A 16,023-nucleotide genomic window follows, 5' to 3' on the forward strand; every position below is an offset into this window, starting at 1 on the left:
TTTTACAATACAAACCATCTAAATCTACTGTAATCTGCAAAAAATGACCTCCGTAACACTGAGTCAATAACTTGAGCACCAACAAATCAATCTCCGTAGATCATGATAAAAACAGCTTCATTCTATAATATACTCATACATTTAAAATAAATATTCTTTGATCAGATCAAAAAGATTAAAAACACAACTTACCTGCTATATTTTATAATGTTAAAACCCATAAACATCCTGAGGTAATGTAAACACATGGAAGCTGCCATGTTGAATTCTTCACAGCCTCATTCTGGAAAGTTTGGCGGTTTACACATATTTAAAAATGGGGTGTAACAAATCTAGCATGGCTGATACACAGACAGAAACTTTTTACCTGTCATCAGGATCATTTGTCATGAGATCTTGTTTTAATCACCAAGGCCTCTGATGAATTTGGTTCCAATGTTTTTTGGTAATCATCCAGACATCTCAACCAAAGACTTCTCAGCTAAACTTCTCACCTGGACTTCCTGCAAAAGCATTCTCAAAGTAAAAAGGTAAGTATTTAGAAATGGTCAGTCTAGGTAAGTATTAGAAATGGTCAGTATTAGGCTTAACATAGAATGAAATGGCTAAAAATAGAATGTAAGGGCTAAAAATAGAATGAAATACAGTGAGAGAGAAGAGATGATTCCTATGGCTTATGTTTGACACCCTGCCAAACGTTTAAAAAATGGCGCCAAATGGCACCATTTTAAACGTTTGGCAGGGTGCCAAACGTAAGCCATAGAATCATGATATCTCTCGTTCATGATGTGACTAACATCAGCTTTAGATATAGGTAAAGATATCCGTATGGTCTTCTGCGATCAGTAAACTTGTTTATAGAGTTTGGCACCGTGGTTTAGCTTTGAAATTATCCATTTTTGGCATTATTGGACATTTATTGAAATGGTTTAAACAGTACTAATTTTCAACTGTACACAGAGAGCTGTTCTAAATGGTACAATGTCAAATTGGCGAAATATATCAGTCGGTGTTCCACAAGGATCTTCTTAATGAAATTAAAGTTTTCTCTTGATCGACAATCGTTTAAAACTCTTGTACTTTTTTCTCTCTGAGTCTGATACGAAAGGTTTTCATATTCAATTCAATTCTATTTTGATCTATGTCAATATTGAAGATGCTAATTGAAGTAAGCGGGCTAATATAAGCCTAAAGCTTGTTTCTATATCCGGTTTATGTCCAAATCCAATTTGATCATTAAATATGGTATTTACTGAAACTGGTATAAACAAATCAGCGGAGACTATATAATAGCCTTTTTTTCTTCTTCAAAATGTAAGGAGATCCTGATATTTGCATTGAGCTTTAAAACCAATAACAAACACCAACACATTATGATAAATTAATATTTAATACATGTACATGTTATCACAGATATTCATGTTTATATGCAATGAAGTCACTCTTTCTTGTTTATCAAATAAGAGAGAAATGTTTTCAATGTCAATGTCATTCATTGGAGTGCAGCTGACGGCTACAAGTATAACGACTTTCTGGGCGTGAAAATACGCCCTGGACACTCCGAGTGCACGCTGCACTGCAACTTCAGTGGTGCATTTTCATGATATGCACTGGTCCGATCGATACATATACTATGTATGTCCATAGGCAAACTACAAGGTTTCTGGGGAACAAGATACCAGTCCACTTTTAATTGACATTTCCCGGATTTTGCCCGACGCGAATCACTGACACAGACACTGATACTGGCATGTAACTCCGAACTTGGAGAGATGCCGAACCCACAGTTACATTTAATGTATAATTATGTATTACACATATGTATCACACGTGCACACATAAACACCGGCATATATGGATTGTGATTTTGTGTCAAGTCCCTGTGCTAAAATGCATGAACACAGTGATTGCGAACATCAAAGCCTGTACATGTATATGAATATAATTTGATTATAATCAAGATTTGCTGTGTTTATATCTTGAGCTATCCCCCAAACGTCGAAGTCCATGTCGCTGCTAGTGGTCCTTGTCAGGAATAAAAGCTAGAATTATTAGTTACTGGTCAAGAATGTTGCGTGGTCGATGGCACAGTGGTAGTACTCTTGCCTTTCACCTAGACGATCGGTGTTCGATTCGGATGCAAAAAGATATGGGGTCACCTGTCAGACCACGTGGGTTTTCCCCGGGTACTCCAGTTTCCTCCACACTAGCCATAGTTTTTACCATGACTCCTCTATCTACTTCCATTAAGTAACACCGACACAAATATTTCATTTGCCGACCAGCCTGCCGCGTAGAGCAGAGCTTGTCGTGTAATTATGCGTTGTTGAGCAAATTACAATTGCAATATGACCTTACACACATATATACCCGTCTCTCACCTCCAATCTTATTTTTCCAATCAAAGTTTATTGTAAATCAAAAATAAACTAAATATATTTCTAGGCTAAAAAGCAGAGATAAAAACATTTATCATTTTCTTTGTGAAATATGCATGAAAAAAATCTCTGGAAACCTGGGACTGATCCGGAATGGACAAAATACCGGAAATAAATGTATTACCTCTATTCAATTTCAATTCCTTTATTAACTGTGTGCCAAATTGCCCATTAGTACATATTATATACACAATCGTAATATACGTGAACAACAGCTATACAAAATACAAAATACAAAGTGGAGAACGAGTTAGAATCTGTACATATAGCATGGATCTTATAGGCTTCGAAAATATAGAGGTATGGCGCATATTGACCTGTTTGGACCTAACGGTGACCGTTTTCAAAATCAAAAAAATAAATGTTAAAAACTATAACATATAAAAAGTCTTATTTACGAAAAAAATATTTGTTCATTGCTCTGGATATTTCATTAAATAACCGTAAAGTTGCATCATCGGGCTATTTGCAACTTTAGAGGGGGGTTTTCCCGCATTCATATCATTTTTAGGTCATCTGACCCGAAGGGTCAGGATGACCCATAGCCATCGTGCTTCGTCCGCCGTGCGCCGTCCGTAAACTTTTCACATTTTAAACTTCTTCTCAAGTTCCACCAGTGGGATTGAGCTGAAACTTGCAAGAAATGATCCTGAGATGGTCCTAACCAAGTGTTGTTATTTTTCGGGTCGGTCCGAAATCCAAGATGGCCGCCACAGCCGCTATCTTGAAAACACATTTTAAATTTCTTCTCAAGTTCCACCAGTGCTATTGAGCTGAAACTTGCCTGAAATGATCCTGACCAAGTGGTGTTATTTTTCGGGTCGGTCCGAAATCCAAGATAGCCGCCATAGCCGCCATCTTGAAAAACATATTTTAAACTTCTTCTCAAGTTCCACCAGTGCTATTGAGCTGAAACTTGCTTGAAATGATCCTGAAATGATCCCGACCAAGTGTTGTTATTTTTCGGGCCAATCCGAAATCCAAGATGGCCGCCATAGCCGCCATCTTGAAAAACACATTTTAAACATCTTCTAAAGTTCCACCACTGCCATTGAGCTGAAAATTGCCTGAAATGATCCCGAGATGATCCCGACCAAGTATTGTTATTTTTCGGGCCAATCCGAAATCCAAGATGGCCGCCATAGCCGCCATCTTGAAAAACAAATTTTAAACTTCTTCTCAAGTTCCAGCAGTGCTATTGAGCTGAACCTTGCCTGAAATGATCCTGACATGAACCCGACTAAGTGTTGTTATTTTTGGGCCAATCCAAAATCCAACATGGCCGCCATAGCCGCCATCTTGAAAAAACACATTTCAAACTTCTCTCAAGTTCCACCAGTGCTATTGAGCTGAAAATTGCCTGAAATGATCCCGAGATGATCCCGACCAAGTGTTGTTATTTTTCGGGCCAATCAAAAATCCAAGATGGCCGCCATAGCCGCCATCTTGAAAAAACACATTTCAAACTTCTCTCAAGTTCCACCAGTGCTATTGAGCTGAAAATTGCCTGAAATGATCCCGAGATGATCCCGACTAAGTGTTGTTATTTTCGGGCCAATCAAAAATCCAAGATGGCCACCATAGCCGCCATCTTGAAAAACAAATTTAAAACTTCTTCTCAAGTTCCACCAGTGCTATTGAGCTGAAACTTGCCTGAAATGATCCTGAGATCATCCCGACCAAGTATTGTTATTTTGCGGGTCCGTCAGAAATCCAAGATGGCCGCCACAGCCGTCATCTTGAAAAACACATTTCAAACTTCTTCTCGCTTCCCAGATCGGATGCAAAAAGGTATGGGGTCACCTGTCAGACCACGTCGGTTTTCCCCGGGTACTCCAGTTTCCTCCATACTAGCCATAGTTTTTACCATGACTCCTCTATCTACTTCCATTAAGTAACACCGACACAAATATTTCATTTGCCGACCAGCCTGCCGCGTAGAGCAGAGCTTGTCGTGTAATTATGTGTTGTTGAGCAAATTACAATTGCAATATGACCTTACACACATATATACCCGTCTCTCACCTCCAATCTTATTTTTCCAATCAAAGTTTATTGTAAATCAAAAATAAACTAAATATATTTCTAGGCTAAAAAGCAGAGATAAAAACATTTATCATTTTCTTTGTACAATATGCATGAAAAAATCTCTGGAAACCTGGGACTGATCCGGAATGGACAAAATACCGGAAATAAATGTATTACCTCTATTCAATTTCAATTCCTTTATTAAGTGTGTGCCAAATTGCCCATTAGTACATATTATATACACAATCGTAATATACGTGAACAACAGCTATACAAAATACAAAGTGGAGAACGAGTTAGAATCTGTGCATATAGTATGGATCTTATTGGCTTCGAAAATAAAGAGGAATGGCGCTAACGGTGACCGTTTTCAAAATCAAAAAAAATAAATGTTAAAAACTATAACATATAAAAAGTCTTATTTACGAAAAAATTATTTGTTCATTGCTCTGGATATTTCATTAAATAACCGTAAAGTTGCATCATCGGGCTATTTGCAACTTTAGAGGGGGGTTTTCCCGCATTCATATCATTTTTAGGTCATCTGACCCTTCGCCATCGTGCTTCGTCCGCCGTCCGCCGTGCGCCGTCCGTAAACTTTTCACATTTTAAACTTCTTCTCAAGTTCCACCAGTGGGATTGAGCTGAAACTTGCAAGAAATGATCCTGAGATGGTCCTGACCAAGTGTTGTTATTTTTCGGGTCGGTCCGAAATCCAAGATGGCCGCCACAGCCGCTATCTTGAAAACACATTTTAAATTTCTTCTCAAGTTCCACCAGTGCTATTGAGCTGAAACTTGCCTGAAATGATCCTGACCAAGTGGTGTTATTTTTCGGGTCGGTCCGAAATCCAAGATAGCCGCCATAGCCGCCATCTTGAAAAACATATTTTAAACTTCTTCTCAAGTTCCACCAGTGCTATTGAGCTGAAACTTGCTTGAAATGATCCTGAAATGATCCCGACCAAGTGTTGTTATTTTTCGGGCCAATCCGAAATCCAAGATGGCCGCCATAGCCGCCATCTTGAAAAACACATTTTAAACATCTTCTAAAGTTCCACCACTGCCATTGAGCTGAAAATTGCCTGAAATGATCCCGAGATGATCCCGACCAAGTATTGTTATTTTTCGGGCCAATCCGAAATCCAAGATGGCCGCCATAGCCGCCATCTTGAAAAACAAATTTTAAACTTCTTCTCTCAAGTTCCAGCAGTGCTATTGAGCTGAACCTTGCCTGAAATGATCCTGACATGAACCCGACTAAGTGTTGTTATTTTTGGGCCAATCCAAAATCCAACATGGCCGCCATAGCCGCCATCTTGAAAAAACACATTTCAAACTTCTCTCAAGTTCCACCAGTGCTATTGAGCTGAAAATTGCCTGAAATGATCCCGAGATGATCCCGACCAAGTGTTGTTATTTTTCGGGCCAATCAAAAATCCAAGATGGCCGCCATAGCCGCCATCTTGAAAAAAACACATTTCAAACTTCTCTCAAGTTCCACCAGTGCTATTGAGCTGAAAATTGCCTGAAATGATCCCGAGATGATCCCGACCAACTGTTGTTATTTTTCGGGCCAATCAAAAATCCAAGATGGCCACCATAGCCGCCATCTTGAAAAACAAATTTAAAACTTCTTCTCAAGTTCCACCAGTGCTATTGAGCTGAAACTTGCCTGAAATGATCCTGAGATCATCCCGACCAAGTATTGTTATTTTGCGGGTCCGTCAGAAATCCAAGATGGCCGCCACAGCCGTCATCTTGAAAAACACATTTCAAACTTCTTCTCGATTCCCAGATCGGATGCAAAAAGGTATGGGGTCACCTGTCAGACCACGTCGGTTTTCCCCGGGTACTCCAGTTTCCTCCATACTAGCCATAGTTTTTACCATGACTCCTCTATCTACTTCCATTAAGTAACACCGACACAAATATTTCATTTGCCGACCAGCCTGCCGCGTAGAGCAGAGCTTGTCGTGTAATTATGTGTTGTTGAGCAAATTACAATTGCAATATGACCTTACACACATATATACCCGTCTCTCACCTCCAATCTTATTTTTCCAATCAAAGTTTATTGTAAATCAAAAATAAACTAAATATATTTCTAGGCTAAAAAGCAGAGATAAAAACATTTATCATTTTCTTTGTGAAATATGCATGAAAAAAATCTCTGGAAACCTGGGACTGATCCGGAATGGACAAAATATCGGAAATAAATGTATTACCTCTATTCAATTTCAATTCCTTTATTAACTGTGTGCCAAATTGCCCATTAGTACATATTATATACACAATCGTAATATACGTGAACAACAGCTATACAAAATACAAAATACAAAGTGGAGAACGAGTTAGAATCTGTACATATAGCATGGATCTTATAGGCTTCGAAAATAAAGAGGTATGGCGCATATTGACCTGTTTGGACCTAACGGTGACCGTTTTCAAAATCAAAAAAATAAATGTTAAAAACTATAACATATAAAAAGTCTTATTTACGAAAAAAATATTTGTTCATTGCTCTGGATATTTCATTAAATAACCGTAAAGTTGCATCATCGGGCTATTTGCAACTTTAGAGGGGGGTTTTCCCGCATTCATATCATTTTTAGGTCATCTGACCCTTCGCCATCGTGCTTCGTCCGCCGTCCGCCGTGCGCCGTCCGTAAACTTTTCACATTTTAAACTTCTTCTCAAGTTCCACCAGTGGGATTGAGCTGAAACTTGCAAGAAATGATCCTGAGATGGTCCTGACCAAGTGTTGTTATTTTTCGGGTCGGTCCGAAATCCAAGATGGCCGCCACAGCCGCTATCTTGAAAACACATTTTAAATTTCTTCTCAAGTTCCACCAGTGCTATTGAGCTGAAACTTGCCTGAAATGATCCTGACCAAGTGGTGTTATTTTTCGGGTCGGTCCGAAATCTAAGATAGCCGCCATAGCCGCCATCTTGAAAAACATATTTTAAACTTCTTCTCAAGTTCCACCAGTGCTATTTAGCTGAAACTTGCTTGAAATGATCCTGAAATGATCTCGACCAAGTGTTGTTATTTTTCGGGCCAATCCGAAATCCAAGATAGCCGCCATAGCCGCCATCTTGAAAAACACATTTTAAACATCTTCTAAAGTTCCACCACTGCCATTGAGCTGAAAATTGCCTGAAATGATCCCGAGATGATCCCGACCAAGTATTGTTATTTTGCGGGTCCGTCAGAAATCCAAGATGGCCGCCACAGCCGTCATCTTGAAAAACAGATTTCAAACTTCTTCTAAAGTTCCACCAGTGCTATTGAGCTGAAACTTGCCTGAAATGATCCCGCGATGATCCTGACCAAGTGATGTTATTTTTCGGGTCGATCTGAAATCCAAAATGGCCGCTATGTTCTCAAATTCCACCTGTGGAATGTAGCTATAACTTACCAGAAATGACCTTGAGATGGTTCTGACCAAGTGTTATTTATTTGGTCGGTCAGAAATCCAAGATGGCCGCCATGGCAGCGATCTTGAAAAACACATTTTAAACTTCTTTTCCAGTTTCACTACTGGTGCCATTGAGCTGGAAATTGGTGAGGATGTTAAGAAATGAAAGCCAACAAAGTGTTGTTATTTTTCTGCCTCGTAAAAACTTTGACATGGCAGCCACGGCGGCCATTTTATAACATGATTGCGCAATCATGGTTTTCCTGAACAACACCTATTTCAAACTTGTTCTCAAATTCCACCTGTGGGATTTAGCTATAACTTACCAGAAATGACCCTGAAATGGTTCTGACCAAGTGTTATTTATTTGGTCGGGCAGCGATCTTGAAAAACACATTTTAAACTTCTTTTCCAGTTTCACTACTGGTGCCATTGAGCTGGAAATTGGTGAGGATGTTAAGAAATGAAAGCCAACAAAAGGTTGTTATTTTTTCTGCCTCGTAAAAACTTTGACACGGCAGCCATGGCGGCCATTTTGTAACATTTTTGTGCAATCAAGGTTTTTCTGAACAACACATATTTCAAACTTCTTCTCAAATTCCACCAGAGGGATTCAGCTCTTACTTACCAGAAATGATCCTGAGATAGTCATGATCAAGTGTTGTTATTTTTAGGGTTGATCCAAATTCCAAGATGGCCACCATGGCCAACAGTGCCACTTTACTCGCTACAGAGAATGCATACTACAATAGTATAAGGGTCTTTAATTAAAAGTCAGATGACCGTTAAGGCCCATGGGCCTCTTGTTTGACATAGAGCCCATCGAAAGACCAACTTTTACAATGTCTAATCTTATTCTATGTATCAAAAGACAACTAAAATCCTATTCTTAAAAAGTGGTCCTCCGATGCGCTGATATCGAAAAATTGAAAAAACGTAGTTGATAAAATATTTTGATTTTAGCATTAACAAGACTGACTTTAAATGATAACATAAACTTCAAAGGAGGTGGTGTATGGCGGCCCACGGCCGAATCTTATTTTATGCATGATATTATGATAGACTTTTACCAAATACATGTCATTTTAGACACTAAAACGAAAATTGGCAAATGCTGTATACGCAGCGCCACCTAACATGATTTCTGTAAAAAATGTGTACCCTCCCTTTTAAATTCAATATATTTCTCGTACAAAAGTACTTGATAAATTTCATATTGCATTGATAGTCTCATGTGATGTTATATTTTATAAAAACATGTGTGTTTAGTATGAATTTGCATAATAGAAAGTGTAATTACAGCTTTTTTAACAAAATTATCAGTAAAAAAATTACCTTCTTGAAATTTTCTTTTATTTGTTAAGTAGATAAAATGTAATAATCGTTGGAGTACTATCAAATTTTGCTTTTAAAAAACATGTTTGCATATTAATCTTAATACACAACCAAAAAAAATTCATCAAAAATTACTGGATAACAGAAGATTTTTGCATACAAAGAAAGGTCATGACGTAAATTGTATTAAAAAACCAAGGGTTAAAAAGGAGCACCCTGTCTGACACAAGCAGTAAAGCAGTAAAATAATGTTAAATCGAACGTTTTGATGTACCTTTTGTAGCATTTGCCTCTATTTTTCAGTACTTTCGGTACTTTGATATGTTGTCCAAAATTTGGGGTGTATGCATTTAACATAATAAAATCTTGGCATATCCAGAAATTCACAAAATAAATTTGTTTCATTAAATGTTTATGAATATCCATAGATTATTTCTAACCGGAAATTTTGATAGTACTCCATTAATAACTTTGTGGTATTAGACTTTAAATGAAAAGTTAAAAACAATGATTTTCAAAAAGAAGACATCAAATTAGGCTGAAATTTAATTTTAGTGTCACGGAGCGTGATGATTCATATACAAAATTAAACCTTAAATAAATGGGGTGAATTTGTTTCACAAATAGGAAATAAAAATGTGTTCTATAATAATTAGTGGTCAAAACATTAGCTTCTTATGCAGTTTGATGGGGAAATAATGAAATCACCAAAAAAAGAATATATACATTGAGAAATGGAAATTAATTCCTCCCACATAATCGGGGATATTATGCTTTTGACAAAAATATGTTTTCGGGAAAAAAATCGCCATGGGCCGATTTAGCCCTCCTATGCACCACCTCCTTTCTGTCAGTCCGCATAGCTCATATGGAAGAACAATCGCTTAGTAACCCGAAGGTTTTGAGATCGAATCACTAAGATGTATCTTATTCATATTTTGTTATGTTTCTAAGAATGATACCTTTTGATTTTTCTTTGTCGTTGAAGGATATTTTCAGCAGTAAATACATATTTCATATGAAGTATTTAGTATAAAGATAGAAATGTTGAGATAGAAAAATTTCAATTAGATAAAAAAAAGAGTGAAATCATAACCTATATATTCAAAGCAAAATGTCAATTAGTTGCAGCGTCGACAACAGGCAAACATGGATGAGTAGTGTACAATTTCTATTTAAGGGTCATCTATATAGCAGAATAATATTGAATTTCAAACACGAATAAATATCTAAAGACTTGCACAAAAATAGTCATATAATATACCAAAATGTTTGTTTGGACATGTAGCTTCTTACAATCACCAACAATTTGCTGTAGATGCTATCAGTTTCTTCTATAGAGTAACTTTGTGGTAAGATGTAGCATGGAATAATTCTAAGTCACGCAAATGACCAAACCTGAAAAATAGCCAACCTTTTATGTTCACAAGTGTCTATAGCACAGGGTAGGAACATTTGTTTGACCGGATTTTACTGTATGTACGTATATACACTTATTTTGTTTTGACCTTGAACTGCAAATGGCGGCTGTGAATAATATTACACAAATATGGCTTAAAGGAAGGTATTTCAGTTAATAAAAATACTCCTATATCGTAGTTTTAAGACATCTGATCATATTAAGAAGGACCTTTTAAAGTTAAATTGTTAAACTAGGGAGTTTGTGGCCTTTTTCAGAAATAGTTTACCCCAAACTCAACGGTTGAACATTTTTTCCTAAAAACAGTCTTCCTGCCATTTCAAGAAGTCTTTATATGGTCTAATAAGAGCATTTTTGATGTTTTAAATACCTCCTTATACATGCTTATGTATGCCATATTTGTGTGATATCATTCACGACCGCCATTTGCAATTCAAGGTCAAAATAAAAACAGCGTTATACATATAATTACGTCAAATCTGGTCAAACCAATACTCCTATTTTGTGCTTTAAACAAAACGGCATGGCAAATTTGTGTAATATATGGGATACAAATAAGTTAATTATGTTCCCCTGAAACATGCATTTTTCTTAGTTTTGTTGAAATTTACAAACAGCTTAACAAATTACATGTCAACAGCAAGTCCCACGGTTTGCCATAATACATACTAAAAATTCATCATGTTACTTCTGTGAAATTGTACCATAGTAGGAATTTATATGCCTGTAAAATATCAATGTTTTGACTGGATTTGCTGTTTAGATGCCCCTTAACATGTCAATTTTACTTAATCCGTTCAAAACACACAGCGCGCCAATGGACCATGACGATCTATTTTGGTACTGAGGGAATCACTGGGGTCACGTGATATTTTACCTGTATTTTTAGCCCAGACTATCGCTGTACGTGGCCTAGGTCAGGATAAGCGGGAAACGACCATACCTCTTTTGCATGGTATGATATAATTCACTGACATAAGTTACACTAAATAACTGATATATAAAAGTCTATACTTAATATCAAATAATGTACTATTGTTTAAATACAAAAATGATATACATCTCACAGTATATTAAAAGCTACATATTTTATTCAAATGGAATGCTGAGATCCAACGGTGAGGGAGATGCGAGAGTGGTTGGGGATATCCCTACCAGAAACTCGCACATCCCCCGTTGAAATCAGGCAGATCCTAGGAATAATATATATTCTGAAGATATACTGGTACAAACGAATCCAAGTGCAACTTCTATAATAAGTTTTTATGTTAACCGTACTGGTGGGATCACTCTATTACACGCATACAACGTCATGCATGTATGTATGTATGTATGTATGTATGTATGTATATGTATGTATGTGATACCTACATGTAATTGATGATTGAAGTCATGTTACACCATTATTGTTCATAATAATTGAAACTTGAACACAGTAAGACCCCTGGCGCGCTTCCATAAGGGCCAACACAAATGATTATAGACGTTTTTAATAAACAAAATTTCTTGTAAAAGAATGGTGTTGTCTAGAGAAAATAAACTTAATTTTGTAATGCATATATTACACATGTTGTCTCATATCTTTATAAACGAAAATGGAGAAAATTCCATATCTATATTTCCTACATTTTTTTTTTAAACTGGGTGCGTTGCAATTCCCAGTTACAATGTGTTAGTTAAAGGTTTACCACCTAAGTGACTCCGCCTATCGCTAGGTTTCATCTCGCCGAATTTTAAGTCAGTGTTCTGTCGGCTTTAGTTTGTTTTTGGTTTTATCGCCTACATTAATCTGCCTACCGTTAGGTTTCGTCTCGCCGACTATCTACCGTTAGGTTTCGTCTCGCCGACTTTATAGACAGAGTTCTCTCAGTGTCCCAGTTACAGGTAAATTTTAATCCATAATGGGTAAAACTGAGTAGACAAGCAAACTCGAAATCTTTGTGTTTCAAAATTATAACAAGAGGCCCAATGGCCCTGTATCGCTCACCTAGCATTCATCCGAGAAGTGGGTTTATATAGGGTGAAACATCTTTGACTTCAATGACCCTCAAAACATGTGTTTTTATTTATTGATTAGCACTGATCACATATTCAAAAATGTGTGGAAGTAAATGCTATCCAAGGATATTTCATTGCATTTAAAAACAAAAATGCTTTCACCGCTGGTTACTAGTATAACTGACATTTTGATATATACACGGTTACTGAAATAGACAGCTTCTATCTTTTTATATAACAGTGAAAAATGATGTAATTTATTCACTTCACAGTTCTTACATTGAAGAGTCGTGAAACTGATAATAAAGAGAGCCAGTCTGTTAAATGAAAAAAAAACAAAACAAAAAACAAAATCTTAAAAAAAAATATCTAAACTTCATTTTTTATGACACAGGGAGTAATCCTCTTTATGTTATCTCGTGTTTTGAAATTATTGTATATTGTTAATGTGCCCCTCGAATGTAATTTCATAAAAGTTTAAGGAATGTATTATGTCAAAATGAAACGTACCCAGCTGGTTATGGATTTTGATTTGCCAGTGATCAATTACACAGAAAAACAGACAAACACACACAAATATCTGTCCCTGTACACCTCACTACGTGTACGTGGCGCCAAATTTAAAGGCCAAGTCCATCTCAGGTGCACCATCTGCACGTGCAAATACACAACATATAAAAAGTTGAGAGAAAATAATTGGGGTTTTTCACAGACGCAAGGCTACAGTCTTCCAACCCTACATATTCTCATTCTATGAATGGTTTCCTATCATTCATATCATCAAATTTCTGGAAATTTAGATTATAAACAGACAATTAAGGCGCATTTTGTGCGCACTTTATGATAACTATTGTCTTCACAGCTGTAACAATGCGGGGCACAGGGGGACCGATATCACGTGTTTGCGTATGAATTCATTCCAACGTGACCATATTGACCAGTGAAAAAGTTGCTTACAAACTGTCCCTATGTAACCAGTGTTTTCACTGGATGCCTGTCAATCGGATTGAAATTTGTTCAGCGTTTTGAAGTTAAGCGTCACTTTTGCACGAGACTTGCTGTTCAGAAGACGTGGTCTGATCCAGTGCTGGGTGTGAGTATTTTATTGAGTAGAAGCCATTGTAGATTTTGAATTTCTTTCAGCAACATATTTCAATTTTCAGGGTCAAACATTTTATCATATTAGTGTAAATCTATAACGAAAAGTTTAATCGAGATATCTAGTTAGTACTAAATTTGGCAGCTGCTCGTTTCTCATGTTTTCATGTTCCCCTGTTTACTAAGAACTTTTTATGAATGTTTTCCTGTATACTAACACATTGAATGTTTTATTACTTTATATTTATGTTTTACTGGTGGGAGGGGGTCCTTTATAATAAGAAAATTAATGTTTATTACTGGTTGGGGTGGAGGGGGGGGGGGGGGGGGGGGGGGGGGTCCTGAATACTGACAACTTTAATGTTTTATTACTGGCGGGAGGGGGTGTCTTGGATAGTAAGAACTTGAATGTTTTATTACTGGGGGATGTCCTGTATAGTAAGAACTTCAACGTTTTACTACTCGTGGGGGGGGGGGGGGGGGATGTCCTGTATAGTAAGAACGTTAATGTTTTATTACTCGTGGTTGGTGGGTGGGGTTGGGGGGTCCTGTATAGTAAGTTGAATGTTCTATTACTAGTTGGGGGTGGGGGTTACTGAATACTTACAACTTGAATGTTCTATTACTGGTGGGGGGAGGGGGTTACTGAATCCTAACAACTTGAATGTTTTATTACTGGTGGGAGGGAGGGGGGGGGGGGGGGGGGTCTTGTATAGCAAGAACTTGTTTAATTACTCCTCTATACAAAAAACTTTAATGTTTTATTACTGGTGGGGAGGGGGTCCTGTATACTAAGAGCTTGACGGTTTTATTACATGTTGGAGGGTGGGGTCCTGTATAGTCTAAACATTAATGTTTTATTACTGGTGGGAGGTGAGTGCAGGGGGGGGGGGGGGTGTCCTTTATACTAAGAACTTAAATGTTTTATTATTACTGGGTTTTTTTTTGGAGGGGGGGGGGGGGGGTGGTCGTGTGTAGTAAGAACTTTAATGTTTTATTTCTTATTAGGGTGGGGGGTCCTGTATACTATGAGCTTTAATGTTTTATTACTGATGGGAGGGGGTGTCTTGTATAGTAAGAAGTTGAATGTTTTATTACTAGTGGGGGGAGGGGGATTACTGAATACTAACAACTTGAATGTTTTATAATTGGATGGGAGGGGGGGGGGGGGTCATGTATACTAACAACTTGAATGCTTTATTACTGGTGTTTGGGTGGGGTCCTGTATAGTAAGAACTTACTTATTACTGCTGGGAGGCGAGTGAGGGGGGTGTCCTTTATACTAAGAACTTTGTTTTATTACTGGGGTTTTTTTTTTGGGGGGGGGGGGGGGGTCGTGTTTAGTAAGAACTTTAATGTTTTATTACTAGTGGGATGGAGGGGAGGGGGGGTTCATGTATACTTACTTGAATGTTTTATTTCTGGTGGGAGGGGGGGGGGGGTGATGAGGGGGTCCTGTATACTAAGAGCCTGACAGTTTTATTACTGGTTGGGATGGGGGGTCCTGTATAGTCTGAACATTAATGTTTTATTACTGGTGGGCGGTCAGGTGGGGGTCCGTTATACTAAGAATTTTGATATTTTATTACTGGTGGGAGATGGGTGAGGGGGGTGTCCTTTATACTTAAAACTTTAATGTTTAAGTACTGTTATTTTTTTTTGGGGGGGGGGGGGGGTCGTGTTTAGTAAGAACTTTAATGTTTTATTACTGGTTTGAGGGAGGGGGGGGGGGGGGGGGGGCTGTATAGTAAGAACTTTAATATTCTATTACTGGTGGGAGAGGAGGGGATGTTCTTTATACTTAGGACTTTAATGTTTTTACTGGTGGGATGGGGGAGGGAGTTCATGTATACTAAAAGCTTGAATGTTTTATTACTGGTTTGGTTGGGGGTCCTGTATAGTCTGAACATTAATGTTTATTACTGATGGGATGGGGGGGGGCGGGGGGGGGTTCATGTATACAAACAACTTGAATGTTTTATTACTGGTCGGAGGGAGGGGGGTCTTGTAGAGTAAGAACTTGAATGTTTATTACTGGTGGGGGGTCCTGTATACTAAGAACTTAAATGTTTTTACTGGTGGGGGTTCCTGGTTAGTAAGAACTTGAATGTTTTATTACCCGTTAGGGGGGGGGGGGGGGGGGGGTGTTCCTGTATAGTAGCAACTTGAATGTTTTATTACTCGGGGGTGGGGGGGGGGGGGTCCCCTTTAGTAAGAACTTTAATGTTTATTACTGGGGGGTGTTGGGGTGTTTTGTATAGTAAAAACTTGAATGTTTCATTACT

This window comes from Pecten maximus, chromosome 10 (genome assembly GCF_902652985.1).
Source record: "Pecten maximus chromosome 10, xPecMax1.1, whole genome shotgun sequence".
Lineage (NCBI taxonomy): Eukaryota > Metazoa > Mollusca > Bivalvia > Pectinida > Pectinidae > Pecten > Pecten maximus.